We start from the raw sequence: 21902 nt of genomic DNA on the forward strand, positions 1-21902 counted from the left end.
GTGAATTATAGGTCAACAATCTTATTAAAAGTGAATATTTTATAGAATGCCAATTAACAAAATGTCTTCCCTAGTTTTGACTGGGTGGATGATCAGGACAGGTCTTTCTATTTACAGATGATATCATGGGTTAGATAAATTTTGGTGAAAAGTATGAAAATAGAATTGCCTGAAAAGCATATATACACACAGTAAAGAACTGTGTTCATGGGGAATGAACATATGAGTTGGTAATGGTTAAAAATTCTCATAATTCAACAAGGATGAAAAGAAACTTTGTCAAATCACATCATGAAAAGGGCCTAACTCAGGAACAAAATCTAGACCAAAAACAGGCACCAGTTATTTAAAAGACGTGGAGTGAGGCAGCAGAGTTTTATGAAGCAAACTAGAACTCTGTAGACATTTGATCTGAGCTCTCAACACATCTCAGATACTTACAAGCTCTGTGACTTTATCTACTCTAAACTTCATTTCCTTATTTATAATCCAGGAACACCAAAAAACACCTCCAAGTTCCCTTTGGGCATTTCAAGTTCCTTTGTGTATAACTCATTAAGTATGAGTAATACAACTACTACAGGTCCAGGAACTTAATAATCATTTCCCACTTACCCACTTTTAAACTGAGAATGAAGAAAACTAGGGTCAGTCAATCAATTTCTCATTCTTATTCTATTGAGTTGAAACATTAGTGAGAGTCCAATTTGTGTAATGGGAGTGAATTTCAACCTTTATGCTCAGATATGTAGGAAATTTAGCCTTATTCAGTTTAAATTGATTTGATTTTGGATTTCATTTTCAGTTATTATTTAGCTCCCCTTCTTTTCTCAACTTTATAACTGATTATACAGAGCTCATGTGGCCTATGTGCTCTATTCTAATCTCTGTAGGATCAATTGCAGCTCAGTCTATGGTCATATATCCTTTACAATTCAATAGATTTCTTCTGCTCTGCCATGACAGCTTAGAGCCGGTAAATCTGGTTGTTAAGCTAAGAACTCCCTTAGGACACTGTATACATAGTCAGTGCTGAAGTTTCCCCATTTTTGAGAATTTTTGTCCCCAAGTATTCTCTACTATGTGGGGAGTTTGCCACTACTTTCATTCCAGACCGCCTCATTTCTACATTGCTACAGTTTTTTGTATTTACATTTATGTTTTTGGTATTTTTATTAGTACATATTTGTGATACACAATGAATACTTTCATTGTGGGTAATTGGTACATATATATCATGTCTTAATAAAACATTTTATATGTTAACAGGGGCAATATGATGTTTCAATATATGTATACATTGTGTAATGTTGAAATTGGGTTAAACATATCTATCTTCTCAAATGTTTATCATTTCTGTATGGTGAAACCGTCAATATACCATCTTCCAAAAGCATTTTAAAATGGATGGTTCATTATTGTTATCTATAGTCACCTTACTGTGAAATATTACACCAGAACTTTGTGTTCCTCAAAGTAATGTATTACCCATTGATCAACATTTCTCCATCCATCCCTCCCCCTACTTTTACAGGCAGCGTTCACTCTCTTCTCTCCTCTCCTCAAAACCCAGAATTGTTTAATGAAAGTAGGCTGTGACTGAATGTATAAATCAAACTTACCATGAAGCAATTTCTGTTGCTTCAGCTCTTCAAAATTTCTTAAAGTAGGAAATACAAGCTGTGAACAACTTTTGGAATTTGAGTGTGGGTGGATGCAGCTGACCCCCATATCATTATTTATTATATACTATGCATTATTGTTATGAACAGACTTTCAAAATTTAGGAAGAAATATGCTCCTGTGGATAAATTCTTCAGACTGAATGTGCATTTCAATGAAAAATCTGGAACAATACTGTGAAAAAGCTGAGCCAGGCAGAATTACTTTCTAATGATAATCACTTCTATATTCTCAATTTAGCTTCCCATTTATCTACAAAGTCACGTATGTTAGAATTTCACAGTAACTTCAAAATCTTTTGGGGTAGCCATCGTGTAATTGATATCATTCAATAGTTTATGCATGGTAGATGCTAAATATATTAGTTTTTGATTGATGATTTGATAATAACATGGGAAGCCAATTTTTAAACAACTTTTTTTTTATGCAGAGTACAAGATAAAAAGCTAGTCTGCTTGATAAATGCATTAACACTCAATTGACCAGTTGACATTCTGTGTAATATAGAAAAAAGGCAGTATTAAATTAATAATCAAGAATTCTTGCATCTATCTTTACCACAAAATATAAGATCTTAAGAAAATTATTAAACTTTTCATGTTTCTGTTTTGAAAAATGTAAAGCAATGATAATCTAATTTTTTCTTACTTATCTTACATGGTTGATGTGTGGACCAATTGAGATAATATGAATTTTTCGGCTTGATTACAATATTGCAGAATGTTATGAACTATTTCTTTACAGTAAGAATAAATATTTTCATTCATTAATGTAAAAAGTATTCTTTACTGGGAATGCCATTTGTCCCCATGCCATATTGTGGATTTTACTCAGTTCTTCTGCAAGAAATTCATAACTACATTAATTATCTTTCTTTTGCTTGGAAAAATATACAAAAAATACACTGTTTAAATGAAAAAAGACTTATTTTGGTTCACAGTTTCAGAGGTTTCAGTCCATGGTTGACTGGCTCTTAGCTAGAAACATCATATATGGTGGAGGAAAACTGCTCACCTCATGACACCCAGGAAGCAAAGTGAATAGGGAGAAAGCTAGAAAAGGGGCTGTGATAAGACCTACCCTTCAAAGGCATATCCACAGTAACCTACTTCTTCCAACTGGGCCCCATCTCCTTATAGCCCATTCAGGTATGAACTGATCAATACATTAATGAGGTTAGTAACCTCTAATTCAATCACCTCTCTAGACCTTACTTCTGAACATTGCTGCAGTGGGTATCAAGGCGTCAATATATGAGTCTTTGAGAGATATTTCATGTTTAAACCATGGGAATATTAATTCAAAATCTGAACTGATTTAGTATGTTGGATTATTGGATTATAATCTAGGGAATTTTCTGAATTAAGTAAAATTGTCCTATATTATCTCGATGAATGGCACATTGGGAAATTATAGATTTGCAGTTATATCTATCTGCAATTCAGTCTTTATCATCTGAGATAACACTGAGATAGGTGATACCTGAGATAAGTATTACCTGTATCTGAGTGCATTTGTGATGATCAATTTATGTGTCAATTTGGAAAATGTTTTTTAATGAGATGAACAGATAAACTTTAGCAAGAGAATTATACTCCAAAGTGTAAGTGGGCTTCATCCAATCAATTGAAAACCTCAATGAAATAAAAAATAATAACAACACCTCTACCAAAACAGAGCAAAAAAACAAACCAAAACCTCCAAACCAAACAAACAAACCAAAAAGTCCATTGGCCTCTGGAAGTTCAATGTTCTCCAGCACACTGCCTTTGGACTTCCATCTGAAGCACTGGTTCTCCTGGGACTTCAGCATGCCCAGCCACACAGCAGAGTTTGGACTTCCAGCTTCTATAACTGCAACAGTCAATGGCTCTTCTAAATTCTCTTCTATTCCATGTACACACATCCTTTTGGTTCTGTTTCTTTGAAGAAGAATAATGTAGCTCCTTTACATGTGATATATGCTGCATAGGAATCACTTATGAAAGGGGAAGTAGTGTTCACCAAAATTATGATAGAAATTTTCCTACTTTACTCATTTTATTACATTTATGCTTCTTGAACAAATGACTTCAGATTCAGAAGGATTTCAATACATATCAAATATAAATAAGAAAGGTACATATTTAATATGTATACAAAAATACAAGAGTACATGTAACTGAAAAATTGCATGATATAATGGTAATTTTCTGCTCAGAATGTCAATACTGATACAACAGGCTTCCAACTGAATTACCCTTATATTTTAGAGTGAAATATTTTCTCATATTATTGTGTCAAATTCTAAATATTTCAATAGCACACATGAAGATTTAAAATCATCCAAATACCCTATAGAGAGATGGAGAGAAAAGGTAAATTTTGCTTCTCCAATATGACATCATTATTGTCCTATTGAAGCCAGAAAAGAGATGGATGACCTCTAAAGATTCACATCAGGATACTTTTATTACAATCAGGTACGCTTTGCACTTATAGCTTACAAGATATTAAAATTTAGAATATTAAATAATAAGATTTCATATAACAGTGTTTCAATGCCATTAGCTTCCAATAAATCAAATTTGCAGGAATTAAAGTATCGAGTTATTATGTTTCACTGAGAGGAAATATTAAAATTCATGAGTGTTCTAAAGGACATCATAATGAAAGCAGAGCAGATTACATTTCTGCCAGTGAAGGAGCATAAACTTCCAATAGGTCTTTACCATGAACTTTTCAGAAATAAACAGAAAAATAAATATCTGCATTGAAAAAATATATGGGATTAACTTGAATGATGCTGATAGAAGATAAGAAAGCTGGGGAGGTCATTTAAAAATAGCTGATATCCTCTATAGCTGTCAGGAAAAAGAAAATGTCAGGAAAGAGATCAAAGAAAATATGAAGGCATTTTAAAATACTTTAAGTGAAGCAAGATATGAGAATGATGAGATAGATCTTTTTAGATGAAATTGGATATAGAAGCTATACAAATTTATAAATAATAATTAGAAATAAAAGTGGCAATAATTTATAGCAGAAGGAATATTGAAATTTTGCAAATGTGATTAAAATCTTTATACATTAATAAATTATAAAACAGAAGTAATGTAAATTTAGAAAACAAATCTAATTTAAAAACTTGAAAGTGGTATAGAATATTATCTAAATACTCCCTCCTTCAATAATGAATCTCATTGAAAATAATTTTTTTAATGCTGAGAAGAAAGTAGTAAAGGCATTTAAATAGAAATATTCATTGTATTCAGAGCCACCTTAGAAATGTTTTTTATCACAAGTGTTTTCACATTTTGTCCATATACACTAGTCAATTGGACTGCCAAAATAAATTTCATTTTGAAATTAAGAAAAATAAAATTTCTTTCTTACCTGCATAACTTCTCTCAGAAGGGTGGTTTGTGAATGGATGATTGATGGAGTATGTCCACGAATGAATAATCCTGGAGAGAATTTAACTTGTTGTGCTTTTTCTTTAGAATATAGAAATATTAACAGTGAACAAATAGTTTTAAGCTTTTCCTTTTATACTATAATTCTTTTTTTTGAAGTCATTCATTAAAAGAGGTAATTTCCTTGTAGTCTTGTAGGGCTTGCTCCTCATTTACCCTGTGCTATTTCCCACTGAGGAGAAGGACCGCATATGTATAAGTTTAGAATGCTAACAAGCAAAGAAGTGGTTCTAGTGGTCATAGTAGACATGAGGAAAGCCAATGCTTAGGAATTTTTCAAGCAGATTAGTTGAAAATGACAGGAAAACATATTTTCTCTTTGAAATGTATGTTAGGGAATATTTATTGTTGAAAAGGTGGATATATTGATAAGTCTATTGTATGCATTTATCATGAATATTTTAATTATTCTTTCATCTTTGACATCTAATTTAATTTTTTCAGTATTAAAAAACTAAGAAGATGAATTTAATCATTAAATTTAATTAAGTTACAAGCTTAGTACTTAAACTCGTAGAGTTTATCTATATCACAAAGGGAAAAGTAATATCTATATCAAGTATTTAAGTACACTGGCACCTCAGTTCACAAACTTAATTCATTGCATGATTCTGTTTACAAACCAAGTTGGTCACAAACCAAAACAAACTTTTCCCAAAGATTTAAACTATGTAAGGTTAATATATTCTGAACTACATGATTTTTTTTTAACCACAAACATATGAAACAAAGTACAGTATTGTACAATATGAAGAGAGAATGCTAATCTTGCTTGAGGCAACTTCTAGCTTGGAGGACAGGAAGTTGGGTGGGGTGGAGGGTATTGTTTGGAAGGAGGGTCCCCCCTCCATAAGGACACTGGGGAAATCTCTTTCAGGAGTTTCTTCACTTCTTTGCCTCTTAACTTCAGGGTCAATTTTGAAGAACAATTTGTCTAATGTCACCTTTTTTCTTGTTTTGCATAACCTTCTGGAAATGAGAGACCACTTTAATATCAGATTCAGTACTCTATTCATTACAGTTATGTTGGAGTGGTGCTTCTCAATGAAATCCTGAAATTCATTCCATTTTTCCACAATGGATTTTATCACATCACTGCTAACATCCTCCCTTTCTTCCTCTTCCTCAGTGAAATGTTCCTCAACAAGCACTTTTTGCTGGTCACTCTGGAGTTCAGCAAGTTCTTCCATCGTCACCTCCTCTTTATGGTCCTCAATGTGCTCTTTTGTGTCTCCACTATCAACATCCAGATTCATACTCTTGTCCATAGACACAATCTCCTCCACTACCTGTGCATCTGACCCTTCAAAGTCATGTTCAGTGACACATTCTGGCCACAGTTTACTCCAGGCTGTTTAAGGTCCAGTGTGTGACATCTTCCTAGGCTTTGTTGATGAGATTGATGCAGTAGAGGACGTTGAAATGTTTCTTTGAGAACTCTTTCAGAGTCAAGGATATATCTTCAGTGACATGAAAACATTTGGTGAAAACCAGCATTGTGTACAACTTCTTGAAGTTGCACACCACTTGCTGGCCTATGAGGTGCAGAAGAGGTTTTGTGTTGAGGGGGAGGAACTTGACCGTTATGAATTCATATTCAAAATCCATATTATCCACCAAGGCTTGAGGATGTGCCCAGGCATTATTCATCAGAAGAAGGCACTTTTCAGGCAGTTGGTTGTCAAAAAGACATTTTTTAACGGTAGCTGCCAGTATCTCATGGAGCCATTCAATGAACAATTGCCTTGTGACTCAATCTTTCACATTGGCCCTCCAAATGTCCAGTCCAGAATTCAAAGAGATGTCTATCAAGAGGTATAGAAATCTGCCCTTTGTGAATGAAATCATCATTTAAAGAGATCGGTTTATGAACATTAGGGTGCTGAAATGCTTTCTGCACTTGACATCGCTTATCTAAAGAGCAGTTGCCGGGGATTTAGCTCAGTGGTTTCATTGCCTGCTGCACAAGCACAAGGACCCAAGTTTGATCCCAGGTATGCCCCCCCAAAATAAATAAAAAAAATAAAGAGCAGTCATTGAAAGTGCTTTCTGTGAACAAAATTAAGATCTTCCTAGTTATATCACTATATTTATTAATAAATTTATATCTACTCACTAAATTATCCATATTTTTAACTAGAAAATTTTTGATTTAGGTCAATTATGATTTAAGTTTTAGTTCTCTGCAGGTTAGATCCCTACCTTCAGAGATTTTATCCAGATTCAAGAATCACCAGCAGGATGAAACCAAAGAAACCTCTTCCTTAGGTCCTCTGTGGAAATGAACCTAGAAAGGTGAAACAGAAATGGAAAACAGAAGTCCAAAGGTAAACAGATGATTTAAGGGTAAAGGGCAGTTTTGGGATGGATACCATATCCAATAAGATTTGCAAGAGGGCAGGAAAGTAGGAGATATGATGACATGAAATAGGGGATGTCAAAAAGGGAGGTTTAGGAGAAGGAGTTCCTTCATATTTGTCAGCTAAGAGTAAAATCTGACCACTGCTTCAAGAAACACTCAATCCTCTTATGACAGCAATGTGTTAGCTTTAAACAGCTGTACACCCATGGGTGGCTTATACCCACCTTGCCTATCTGCAATTGTTCTCTCTCTCTCTCTCTCTCTCTCATTCAGAGACTCCACACTGATTTAGACTTTCAGCCCTTTTCATTTTGAACTTTGAGGTTGGATGTTGCTAAGTTACTAAGTTACCTAGGCTGGGCTCAAACTTGCTATCCTCTTGCCTCAGCCTTCCAGAGTGATGTGGTTATAGGTGTGTTCCACTATACCTGGCTTCCACCTCCTCTAGTTGTTTCACCACACAGTACTGCTTTAGTAGCCTGGTATTATATAATGAGGTTATTTTTCTTTTTCATCAAATGGTGAGGGGATTATCTATTTCCTATTTCCTTCTTGGAAAATAGCACTCTTTTAATGATGCTATTATTTTATTTCTGGAAGATTTGTGGATGGATAACCCCACTGTGACCTGGAAAAGGCCTTGTATTTTATATAATCTGTTCATATTTCTTCTAGTGTTACCACCCAACTACTTCAACTGACTCTGACCCAATAAACTAGATTTTGAGTGAGCAGAGCTACTTCACTGGGCATCTCTTCTTATATACTTCTTGGTAGAGTATGTGGCCTATAATTTTCTCCATCCTCATGCTTTTTTTTTTTGATACCGGGGATTGAACTCAGGACCTTGCATTTGCGAGGCAGGCAGCAGCACCACTGAGCTAAATCCCAGGCCTGTCCTTAGGGATTCTTTTCAGTTTGATATTTACCAAACTATTTTTGTTATTTGACTCTTTGTATCTCATCTCATCTCAAGCATTGAATGATCTTGAAGAAGGGAACTTCATTATCTTTCTTTGACCATAACAAAAATGAGACCAGGATAGGACTTTTAACAAAGCTGCTGAAACTTTGCACTACAAAACAATATATAGAGTAGGTTGAAATTTATCCTGTAAAAAATTATTCACAATAAACTACCTGTTTAAATCAGTTTTCAAAGCCTGTCTCCAGATTTTAAAAGGTTTCCTTGTACACCTAGGGGGCGGGGGTAAGCTTAATTGGTATAGTGGCAAGATACTGAGATCTATACATCTCAAATCCCATTTACACTTGCCTTTTGTACTGCAGAGAAACGCTGCAGTTTTTCCCTCTTCTAAGTTCTGCTTTTTAGCCCATAACAGGAGACTGACATATTCTTCTTGAGAAATATCCCTAACTCTTCATGCCCAATATTGTCTGTTACTACAATTGCATGGAGTGATTTTTTTAAATAGATAAATCAACTACCCTTCTTTATATCATATTTACCTAAACTGCATTATTGAATCCTTAATTATGCCATTCTTTATGTCTTAGTGTAGTTTGGAGCTATGCCAAGTTTATTCTCCTTTTTTCTCATGACTTCTCCCCTGTTGCATGAGGTAAAAGTAATGTCCGAATTCTCCAGACCTCTTTGGGAAAAGTCTGATCTTGATTGCTAATGAGCAGGCATAGTCTTCCTCCAAAAGACATGTGTGTTCCAAGTAGAAATGATTCACAATATTTAGATTTCTTTGAGAAGGATACACAAAATAACTTTATAATTCAAGCATTTCTATAACTTTCTATAGGTCTTGCACTGAAATTTGTATTAAAATTAATAAATTAAGATCTAATTTGTGCCTGCACTTTCTCTATCTCTAGATATAGGTGTAGATACAGATAGATCAGTTAAGTGATCTCAAGCAGCAGATCAAAAGAAAATCTTTCCTTAGCCTATTTAATAAATGGTGTCAGAAAAACTGGATTTCAACAAGCCAAAGATTAAAACTAGACCCATATCTATCACCATGTTCTAAACTAAGATTGAAATGGATTAAAGATCTAAATATTAAAACAGAAACACTAAACTTGCTGGAAGTTAAGTTAGGTAGATCTCTTGAAGACATTGGCCTAGGAAAATACTTTATGAATAAAACCTCAGTAGCATGGGAATTAGCACAAAGAATTAACAACTGGAATTTCATCTTATTAAAAAGCTTCTGGACTGCAAGAGAAACCACCAACAGACCTAAGAGACAACCTACAATGTGGGAAAACATTTTTATCAGCTGTACCTCAGACAAAGGACTACTATCTAGAATATATAAAGAACTGAAAAAAATCAGACCCCCCCCAAATTCAAAGACCCAATTCAAAAATGGGCATCTGAAATGAACAGACATTTCTCAGACAAAGAAGTAAAAGCAGCAAAGAAACATATGAAAAAATGTTCAACATCACTTGTGATTCAAGAGATGCAGGTCAAAACAACACTGAGATTCCACCTCACCCCAGAAAGAATGGCTGCTATCAAGAAATCAACCAATAACAAATGCTGGCTGGGTTGTGGAGAGAAAGGAACCCTTCTCCATTGTTGGTGGGAGTGCAGAGTGGTGCAACCACTATGGAAATCAGTATGGAGATATCTCAAAGAACTAGGGCTGGAGGTCCCATTTGACCCAGCTATTCCTCTGCTGGGTATTTTTCCCAAAAGAATTAAAAGAATCATACCACAGAGATATATGTGTACCCACATTTATAATGGCACAGTTTGTAATAGCTAAAGCTCAGGAACAACCCAAGTACCCATCAGCTGGAAATTGGATAAACAAGATGTGGGTTTTTTTAATAAAATGGAGTACTACTCAGCCATAAAGAATGAGAAAATAGAGTTATTTATAGCTAAATAGATGCATATTGAGGCTATACTCTTAAGTGAAATAAATAGGACACATATGGGTAAATATCAAATAGCTTCTCTTGGATGAGAAACTGAAAGTGTAAATAAGGATTAAAATGATTAAAATGAATAATTGATAATGTGAAACAGGAAGAAAAGGTCCATAGGTGTAGGGGAAGTGGGAGGGGAAGGGGAAAGGAATGAAGAGAAAGGAAAAATTATGAGAAAAGGAAAAAATGGAAACAAAGTCTTTGTAAATAGGAAAATGTGGAGGGGGTGAAGGGAGGACAGGGAATGGGGAAAAAATAAGAACCAAGATACATCATGTACAGGTATGAGTACCCAATGATAAATGTAAATGTATTGTATACCTAAAATGTAAAAGAATTTAAGGGAAAAAAAAAGAAAGTCTTTCCTTCTAAATGGCATTTCACCACAGAATATGATGTAGACTTTGCAAATCTCATCACAGCTGTTTTTCAAACTCAAAATTGAAAGTGATGTTTTCCATCACATGTGTTATTAAAATGTCATTAAAGGACTGAATACTTATTATTGAGTCCTGAGCTATCTTCTTTCTTAAGAGGAAATACTGACTTAATATGACTCTGTTTGGGGTTAGTTCTCTTCCTGAACATAAATATTGTGTAGCTAGTCTGCTTATTTATGGTCCTCAAATAGGGTATAGTCTCAGTGGTGAAGTTTTAATTATTTCAGAAAATGTAAAACTCTTACATATTTATAATGTTTTCCTACTGGGACATGGAAAAAATGACTTAGTTATATAGAGAAATCTGTAATTTTTCCTTCCAGAAGTAGCTATGCTATAAGTAACATTTAATAAATGAGGTTATTATTTATTTTTACAATTATATGTTGGGAGTCCATTGGCCTACTTTGGGAGGTAGATAGATTTTCTTGGTCCTGGCTATAATCATGACATCGTTAGAAGTTACTCTCTCCTTTGAGATACCTACAAAACTGATTTTCATCCCTTATTTTATGTCCAGTAAGAAATCTAATGCTTTTTGCAACATTTCTGTGAATTCCCAGCAGTGTAGATTCTCACAATCACTTATAAATTGAATTTTTCATTTCCTCTGAATTTTTAATCTACATATTTGTCATGTTGTCTAGCTACTGTAACTATAATCTACTCAAATGAGAAACATTGTTCATGTCTTTAAGTTCTCCAATATATCACCTACACAAAGTACGTGTAGATGTGGTAGGTTATTCTAGATTTAGAGTCCTGCAGGTAGTAACTGGTGCATTGAAGTAATATTTATCAGTTCACTTAAAAAGAGGGTATCAGATATGCTTATTCTTTGATCTTTTCTTAGCACATCATCCTTTGCCTCAATAGCCAGAAATCTTTAATTGACAAAATGCCTCCAAGTTCTCCACTGGGTATGGAATATTTTGACCTCATTGTTTCTGAGAATCTGTGGAATAAAGATATCTTTCAAAATTATTTCATTACTAGTAGATTTTTCTTACTATTGTTCACAGTAAAATGTAATTATAGACAATTTTTTATACAAGACACTTAGACTATTTTAATTTTTATTCTAATTTTTTTGAATTTAAAAGGAGTTTTTTTCCAAGTTAAATTATAATAGATTGATCTCAAAGGTCAGCACCTTTATCCATATCTTAATTGTACCAGGTATAGTTTTCTTTTCATGATTCTGTATTTAACAGTAACATTGCATTTCTGGAGCCAAATTTTCAAAGACTAAATTTTGCCCCAAATTAATTTTTCCAACAATTTTAATGAATTACATATTTTGATATATACACTATTGGTTGTTGTCAACCTATTATGATTATTTCTACCAGAGATATGCAATTTCACATGGATAAGTACAGCTTGAATTTAATGTTTAAATTTTATCATTACCAAATTTAATAATTCATAACCATCTTTTTATAAATTTAAGATTATAAGCCTTTGATGGAATGAGCTGTACATTTTAGCTCCAAATGAAATGGAAAAGAGGAGGGGTTCACACAAAGAATGCATAACTAGTGTTTGGGGAACAAAAAAGGAGATATAGGAAGGGAATTACTGACAAATGAAGACTCGCTAATGGTTTTTTTTTAGAAAGTATCATCATTTTATGGGTAAGAAAATCAAGAGTACATATACAAACTCAATGATAAAGTTATGTTTACAGCTCATCTCCTCTCTTGAATTGCAGAATTTCAACAATATATAATAACTACTGTTAGTGCACTACATGAGAAATTTAGCTAAAGGTATAATAACAAAATCCCTGTACAAGTACCCAAACTTCAGTTAAGACAATAGAAAAATAAAGAATTTTTCCTTCCAAAAAAGGTATCTAAAGACAATGGTTCAAATACCCCATGTATATTAGTCACATGTCATGTGAATCAAGCTTTTCTGTATTCCTTAAATAAAATTTTATAATTCAATTGATGAAAAATCAAGTTTCATATTCACAAACACTTTCAGAATGCATCTATAATTAACTTACAGTAGTCCTTCTTTAGTTTTTATTTCAGTGGTGTCCAAAATACTAAATGGAAAACTCTAGGAAGAAATAATTCCTAGGTTTAAATTGTATGTCATTCTAAGTAGTGCAATGAAATCTTATACTGTTCTGCTCAAAACATAAATCACACCTTTGTCCATGGTATCCTCACTGGTATTTAAGTAGCTGTCTCAGTTATTGGAGTGGTCGTCAAGGAACTACAGGGTTCAGTACTATCTTTGGTTTCAGATATCCACTGTGGGTCATGGAATATATCCCTGGTAGATATGGGGCAACTACTTTATTAATTTTAAAAAGGCCTGTTTAAAAAAGTTATTGCATTGAAGTCTTTAAGTATAGGACATTTTGTTATTTTTGTTGCATCTTCTTACGCATTTCTTCAAGAGCTTCTTCTTTCTCTTTCAACACCTGTTTAAATCTTCTTATTTTTTCATCTCGGATGGTTTCTTCCAGTTCTGGTGATCTCACTGGGAAAATATCTTCAGTATAACTTTTATTAAAGGAATGACTTTGGTCAAAAATTACATTTGAATTCAGTGCACCTTTCTTCTGCTTCTCTTGGGAACAGTGTTTTCTATCGGTTCTCTTTTCTTCTCTGGTTTTGCTGTGGCTTGGGAGAATGTTATGTTGTGGTAGATCTGAAGTTGGTAAAATACTGCTAAGGGGTTCAGAAATGGTGACATTTGTTTCCCCATTAGTGACTGTGTTAAAAGCACTCAGTTTTTCTCTTCTTTGTGTGATCCATCTTCTTAAAGTTTTTTGCTTTTCTTTTCTTACCAAAATTCTGTTTGTTTTCCTCTTCCTCCACCGCAAACACTGTCTCTTTGCATGTACCACTCTTCCCAAACTGCTAAAGTAATCAAAACCTTTTCCGGAGCACAAATGGTCAGGAATCCGAGTAAGGCAAACTCGCAAATATTTAGTGAGACCAAATATCTTTTTAAATTCAGCATCACTTTTCAAATATGATGCCTCATTAATGCTTTCTTGAGAATCTTTCTCCTCCTTGCTTCCTTGAGTACAGTTTTCTTTTTCTTTTTTTGATGTTATTTCTTTTTTTTATTTATGTATTTATTGCTACGTTTTAGGTATACAATACGTTTACATTTATCATTGGGTGCTTGTACCTGAACATGATGTATCTTAGTTCTTATTTTTTCCCCCATTACCTGTGTGCCCTTCAACCCCTCCACCCTTCCCTATTTACATAGATTTTGTTTCCATTATTTTCCTTTCTCATAATTTTTCCTTTCCCTTCTTTCTTTTCCCCTTCCCCTCCCACCACCCCTACACCTTTGGACCTTTTCCTATTTCAAATTATCAATTATTCATTTTAATCATTTTAATCCTTATTTACACTTTCAGTTTCTCACACTAGAGAAACTATTCGGTATTTGCACATGTGTGTCCTATTTATTTCACTTAAGAGTATGGCCTCAATATGCATCCATTTAGCTATAAATGTCTCTAGTTTCTCATTCTTTATGGCTGAGTAGTTGAGTACAGTTTTCTAATGTTGATGCCATCTCATTCTGAATCAATGAGAGGCGTTGCCTGACTTTTCCTCAGCGGGTTTCAGGAAGACCCTCTGTAGGTTATTGGACATTTTAGAGGGGTGGAGGACAGTACATCTAAGACCGTGGGTAGTATATCGCCGGGGTTCTCATATGGGAGAGAACCTAAGCGAGAGAATATTGGACTGTAGTTGCCAGCAACTATGGAGACCGCCGGAGAGAGCCGGAGAGCTCCAGCTGGCTTTTGTGAACTGCGTATCCCCAGACTCTGAAAACAGGCGGCCCAGCTCTCTGCTAATTTTTTTTTTTTGATTAAATGAATTTTATAACATGAAAAATTTCCATAAGGTCAACCAGTTTGTATTGATATAATGGGGTGAAGAGCTTTAACCTTTTTATTTTACTTATTTAAATCTACTTATTTTTACTCCCAAGTGTCTCATGGTTCTGCAGGCCTCCACTTCCCCCTGTATTCCAGTCTCTACTGCCTTTTTTCACTAATTTTTAGTTTTTTTCTTATGAAGAACAGTTTAGAAAGTTTCGGTTCTCTATCTAAAGTCCTAGAATTTCTATTCAAAAATAATATTTTCTGCTAGGCATAAAGACATCTATTATGGAGAGAACTAGCCTCTTCCTTTTGTGGCAGAAGTAACTGATAGATTGTGGCAGTGTTCCCTAGTGAGTGAAATGCCTCTGCTATCTTTGCCTTCGGAGATGTTCTGTTTTCAGCATTTCAGGAGCACCTCTTGGTATTTGCTCATCTGCTAGGACCCTTTCTTAAGTGATTCTGTTTTTTTGTTTTATTTGACTTTGTTTCTAAAGGGAACCTTCTCACTCCACCACAATTAATTTCAAAGGTATTTGTTGCTTTAGGGAATTTTCAAGACTGGATTCAGCCAGTAGAAGGGATTTTGGATGAGCTTCCTTATAAGAGGTGCTGCTCATACTATGTCACATATGCATATTATTTCACTTAGGCTTAAGGATATCCTTAGAGACCCAAACACTTGTGATGATTAGTAGAGTGTGTTATGATTAGTTTCTGTTTGATGTAAAGAATAAAATTGTTCCTTGATGTCTGTGGGATACTGAATGCAGGATCCCCCGTGGGTATCAAAATCCACAGATGCTCATCCTTCTTTAAAAGTGTACAGTATTTGCATTTAACCTGTATACATCCTCAATAGAATTTAAATCATCTCTAGATTAATTACAGTACCTAACACAATATAAATGTTGGATAATAGTTGGGACCACTGACAAGGAAAAAAGAACCTCTGTACATGTTCACAACAGGAACAATTTTTTGTAAATATTTTCAATCAGAGATTGAATCCACAGATGAAGAACTTATAGATACAGAGGAATGACTATGATAGAAAGTGCTTTAGCACCCTGTTTTTGCAAATCAAAGCATTCAGAACATAATTTTATTTTTTCAGTAAACCTAATAACTATTCCTTTTTCTCAATATTCATACCAAATTGTACATAAGACAGAATTTTACCTCACCTGAAACACTCTTTTAGTTTATGATTATATTTAAATTTACATATCTGTTTTAAAATACACATACACATGCACACATTTGGGTGGGCAGATTTATTTATTTATTTTATGGTCATAATGCAAACCCATTCAACCATCCTTTCTCACTCCAGGCTCTACCCTATACACAATTTTTCACTAAAATATTATTTGGATTGAGGACATCTGCAGCAGCATGGAACATATTTTCCCCAGAGGTTGATTTTAAGATCTCTACACATCTTAACGTTCTCTCAAAAAATTCTGACATGTTTGATTGTCACTGAACAAACAAGAGCTATGCCTATATCAAGAGCACTGGCAGCCTGAGTAGAAAATATGCCCACTTTAATAAAAGCATGTTTAATAGATTTAATTAAGCTCTTCCATCAATAATAAAGTTCTCTGACTAAAGAATTTCTCCATACACAACATATTATTTATTATAAAATGCTTTAAACTTATTGAAAAGTATAGTGAAAATCAAAGAATCTACCATCACATGACTTTGTTGAATCTTAATATTCTGTCATATAAGCTATTGATATTGTAATTAAACATAACACGAACATTTGACTCCCCTTGCTCTTGTACCCACTCTTCTATTTCCATTTCATTCTCTCCAGAAATAATTTATATCTTTGTTGTTTACCAAAACAATGTTTACACTTTTGTTACATATGCATGCATTCTGAAATAATATTCATGATTTTTGTTTTAAAATACATAAATTTTATCACAATATATTTGTTCCTTTGAAACTTAGTTTTTCCTTACATTATGCTTTTGAATTTTTTTCCTGTTGATATTTGTAGGTGTAATTTATACATTTTCACTATGTAAGAATTACATTGCATGAACATAGCATAATTTATTTTCCTTTGTCCTGTTTTTCCTTTTTTCCTCCCTTTCATAGCAGTTACATTTTCAAAGGATTCCTTGATAAAGACATTCAAATCTTAACACAAGTTACTATTTTAAGCCATTGAGGTTGGGGATGGCTTATTGGACAGCAATACAGATAATTTGTTTAATAGAAAATAATAGAATATCTGTTGTCTTAATTTCTATAGCACTTTCTGCTTCTCATTGAATCCATGTTTGTAACATATCTGGTTGTAGTTACTGGGGGTCTATATTTTAGTTCAGTTCTAATGCACATGATCTTTAGGAGATGGGCCTGGAGTCACCATTTAAATGTTTTCCCCCCATCTCAGTATTCCTGTTATAGTGATTTTAACATTTTATTTCCAAAATAAGTAAAGCTCACTTGTGTTCAAATAAATTCTCTTGGTGTTTTTCTTTTCCACAGAAGCTCAAGCCCTGTTTTTATTTAAAACTAAAGTCCTCAACATTTCCTTGGAGCATAAACATAGAAAGTTCCTTCCCTTGGTCCTTTCATCAGTCTCTCTAGTCTTGTTCTCCATTATTTTCTCTGTGGTGTCCAGTTTAATTCATCAGGACCATAAAGGTTCCCTCTGAGGGTAAAATTTAAGATCATGTCAGCTTAAGACCATTTCTTGAACTCTTGACTTCTGACTTTCATTTGGTTTGGCCCTGTGTGCTGTCTGGTATTCTCAGCCTTGTTGTTTGGAAGTTCATGGACTGCAGATGATCATTTGTTTTAGAATCATTACTTGACCCAATTATTAATTTTTTACTCATCTTAATGGAACTTGTCCTGCATATTTTGTTCCTTAATCTTATATCATCCAATCTGGTGATTTTTCTGAAGCATTTTTCTAAATAAATATGCTTATATTTATGTTTTATAAATATTGCTCCCTTTTATTATTTTTCTTTTTACCAGTGCCTTTATCTTGATGATCAATTGCTCATGCTGAACACTAAGTTATCAATTTTATTGTTTTAATGTTTGCTCTAATTTGGTCATTAAATATGACTTAAAATAATTCAACTGCAAAGGACCCATTACTTCATTCTTGGATAATGTGAAACTAATGAAAAATGCCAACTTCACCATTGTAATTTTTGACATGGTACACTCAATAGATACGGCCGATGTTGAAATAAAGTATTTTGGCTTTACTCTTCTTCTGGAATATTGAACCTGTATTCCCTACTACTTAGCAATTGAACAGCTGCCTCGTGATTTCTTTATTGTTTTAGATATGTCACAAACATTGTCTTTAATCATAAACTGTTTACAATTTAGTTCAAGATTTATATCATTTATCTTTCTAGGGATTCTCTGATAATCTTTCTTTTGCTATTTTTCTCGATCTACTGAAACTGTAGCAAATCAACTTTTTCTATAAACAACACATAGTTTATTTGGTTCCACATACACTATTATATGAAGCAGACATGCTAAGCCATTTCTCTTCTGGGGCCCATATCCCAGTACAATCAAAGTATAAAGGAAGATCAATAAATATAGAACAATTGGAAAGAATGTTTTCTTATAAAGTTACTTGCCCGCTGATTAACTCTGTTCCCCAGTCATACTTCCTAGCTCTCTTACTCACAGTTAGTTAGATTTCGCCAAGAATAGATTCATGTAACCCTCATGTAACCACAGAATATCAGGACTGAAAATGATTTTTTTTTTTTTTTTTGAGACAGGATCTCGCTACTTAGCTCAAGCTGGTCTTGACCTCACTATGTATCCCAGACTGGCTTCAAACTCACCTAGATCCTCCTGCCTGAGGTTCCTCAGTGCTGGGGTAGAAGATAAGTGCCACTATGCCTGGAAAGGATCTTAGAATTCACATAATAAAATCTTATCTTACTAAGGCATAGATGAATGAAATAGCCAATACTTGATCAGTTTGAATTTTTAAAATTTCATTTTCATGTGCTTCACAAATTGTTCATAGGTCCCAGTCATGTGTTCACTGAGTTATCTCTAGATAAGGGCTTCTCTACTATGTAGTTGTCTCAGTGCTTTTAATGATACTGCTTGCTTTGTTCTTCACCTTGTTTACCTGCTATTACATTGTTCTCATGTTGATACATGACATGGAAGGAGGGAGAAGGGGACTACATTAAAATTTTCTTCAAAAGAAATTAGGACATTTAGATGAAGATGAACTATTAAGTATGTTAATATAATTCTTTGGTAGCAGAGAAACACACTAGATTATTTCCTTTGTTTTAAATCATTCTGTTTTTATCAAATAGGTTCTTCTTAAGTGATAAGTGGGTAGGATTAAAAAAATTGTTAGGAGTTGCTCTAGATCTTAGAAGGCATTTTTTATACAAAAAAATCATTATGTTCCTTGACTAATCTTCCAAAGTCTCTGCAACACAATAGGAATTAAATATGTTAGAATTGTTTCAAAATACATCTAACCATCATATACAACCTTTTTTCTAAGGGACAATTTCTTGCTTAACTCTAAGTCTTTCTCTTTGGGCAGTAGCAGCCATTTCCATCACTGATAAAGAGCAGGGCTTTGCAGCTAGGTTAGAGGGTACACCCTGGAACTTCAGGAAACTATTTAACCCATTTCTGTATCTACATGATACAGAATCCAAAAGGGATTCTCAAGATAACTCCTCTCCTGTTGTTCAGAATCAAAAGACAAAATTTTATCCATGAAAAACTGGGACTGCAGACTTATGTAGAAGAACCTTTTGGCTCAATCATTTGTAAATTGAGGATTACCTAGAGTATATTTTCTGGGCTTCCTTTTTTTATTTAAACTTCACTATGGAAGTTACAGTATTTTTTTTTCTTTCTTGGTAGGAACATGAGAGCCACATTTAGTTAGGACAGCAAGTTTATACAGTAGTATTTCAATATTTCTAAAGTGTGAACTTTTAAAATCTTTTTTTATTCAAGCCAATGTTTTATTTTCATTCTACTTCATGATATTTTTTCTTGTAATGTGTGCCGTGATAGTAGGAAATTTCAAATGAAGAAATTAACACTGACTCGCCCAAAGAAGCTCTTTTTTCTCAAAGCAATTATTTGCTGTAATTGCTATGCTATTTTCTGAAGAGGTAAGATTTCTGGGCTCATACAGTAACATCACACACACTATCCCAGGTCTCCTGCTGGCTTCTGTCAGAGTAATGTGCACTGCCCCCTGCAGAAGCTCCACATGGGTTTTCTTCCATGCCACCTGTGGAGAAGACTTTTTATTTTTTCCTTAAACTCCTAACACTTTAATTTTCTTTCTGATTTAGAGATGAAGAGAGTAAGAACATCAAAAATGTGGGTTGGAGTACTAAGTATTACTTATTGTAAGGCTGTTTTTTTTACAAAGTGAAATGTTGGGAACAAAACAAGTTGGACTCTGATCTTATAAGCTTCTAGCATTTTTTTCTCTCATATTTTTCTTAAAGAATTTGACAAGATTTTACTATTTCTACTTGCTTTTGTCTTTTGCTCAAATGTTGTCCTATTCCACTTCCTTACTGTTTTAGTATTATGTTACCACAACATAAAGATAGTATCACAACATTGAGATAGTTTCAGAACCAAAGAGAGGTTTCTTTAGCTCAGTTTTGGAGGTTCAAGGGTATGATACCAGCATCCATTCAGTTTTCAGGTGTGTCACATCACAGTGGATAGCACTGATGAGAGTATGTTCCTCTAAGTGATTTAAGGACCTCCTACTGGGCCCCATTTCTCAAAGGCTTCACTACCCCTTCTCCCCCCATAACATGGCACCCTGCAATGGAGGCTTCATTCACAATGGGCATTTGGGGGGCACACAAATCATGCCCATAACAGTTATTTCATATCAACTTTTCTCTAAAAAGCAGCAAATATTGGCCTTTGATTGAGAAGGTTCAGACATAGATCTCTTACTATTTTAATCATTCAGAGGCTGGGTTGACCATTTATATAATTTTTTTCTTTTTCGATCACTTATCATAACTTGTTTTTCTCAAAGTAGAAGAATCGTCATTAACATCAGGGATCAGAAACTCCTTTTCATTGTTTTCTCTTACCAAGGAGAGGAGAAACTGGCAATTTAGGGTGATACATTCTTATTAGGCAGTGTCAAACTGTGCTTTCATTTGAAGATCACAAAACCAATTTGGATCTGAAATACAAAACTTGGCAAGTGTGAGGGGTAATAAGTCTTTCTGATATGCTGTACCAGATATTTGAAATAAATTACAAAATTCTTCATTTTAGAAGTACAGTCTTGGAATAACAGTTTCATCATTCCCTTTTTGTTAGGAGGTTGGCTCCTCTCCAGTTTAGTCAAAGTGTAGTCCGTGTGGTTGGATTTCAATATGGAAACATCTTTGCAAATCATTTTCTGTGTTTTCAAGACTGAGATTCTTTATCTCAATGAATAATTATTCCAGTCAACATGTTACCCACTCTTGGGACAATAAACTTTTTATATGTTTTAATAAAAATGTGCAATGACTTTTACTATAACTTTAGTAAAGATTTTGAATGGATTTATGTATCTATCTATATCTCTATAAAATATGTAGAGTATGATACATATTTTATTCTGTCTACAGACAGTGTTTACTGAGCAAATAGTTACAGTGATAACTGTTTCCATGTTGCTCCTCTAGAACCCCAGTAATTGTCTTTTATTAAGACTACTGCAAAGTACTGTGGTATAAGCTTATCATGTGCTTTTTTTTTTGGTACCAAGGGATAGAACTTGGGTCCTTGCACTTGCAAGGCAGGCAGCGAAGCCACTGAGCTAAATCCCCAGCCCTCATGTGGTTTTGTTAGGACATGCACTATATATATGCAAAACATCTACTCATGAGATGAGTGGATGAGTGACAGCTCATCAACTGTTTCTTTATAAAATGTTAATGGGGAAAAAAGCTTTAATGATATTTGGGGTTGTACAAATTTAATATTTACAACAATGTATAAATCTACATAAATCTCATTTTAAAGAATGGGTGTGACTTTTCAGTATGTGACCTTATCTCTTCTTCTTTTTTTTTTTTCCCCATTGGGAATTGTACCTTTATATAATGCATCTTGGTTCTTATTTTTTCCCCATTCCTAGCCCTCCC

At 34.0% G+C, this 21902-nt stretch overlaps 1 long non-coding RNA gene and 1 pseudogene across 1 annotated transcript in view; one reads left to right on the forward strand and one right to left on the reverse strand.

Moving 5' to 3' along the window:
• The window catches only part of LOC147830433 (uncharacterized), a 194137-nt gene that overhangs the window by 57684 nt on the left and 114551 nt on the right, over positions 1 to 21902 (forward strand). The gene's annotated exons all lie outside the window — the stretch shown is intronic.
• LOC101709426 (ligand-dependent nuclear receptor-interacting factor 1 pseudogene) lies at positions 13234 to 14491 on the reverse strand (annotated as a pseudogene).

This window comes from Heterocephalus glaber, unplaced genomic scaffold (genome assembly GCF_053883595.1).
Source record: "Heterocephalus glaber isolate CG9 unplaced genomic scaffold, H.glaber_assembly_v1.0 deba00000122, whole genome shotgun sequence".
In the NCBI taxonomy this organism is placed as follows: domain Eukaryota; kingdom Metazoa; phylum Chordata; class Mammalia; order Rodentia; family Bathyergidae; genus Heterocephalus; species Heterocephalus glaber.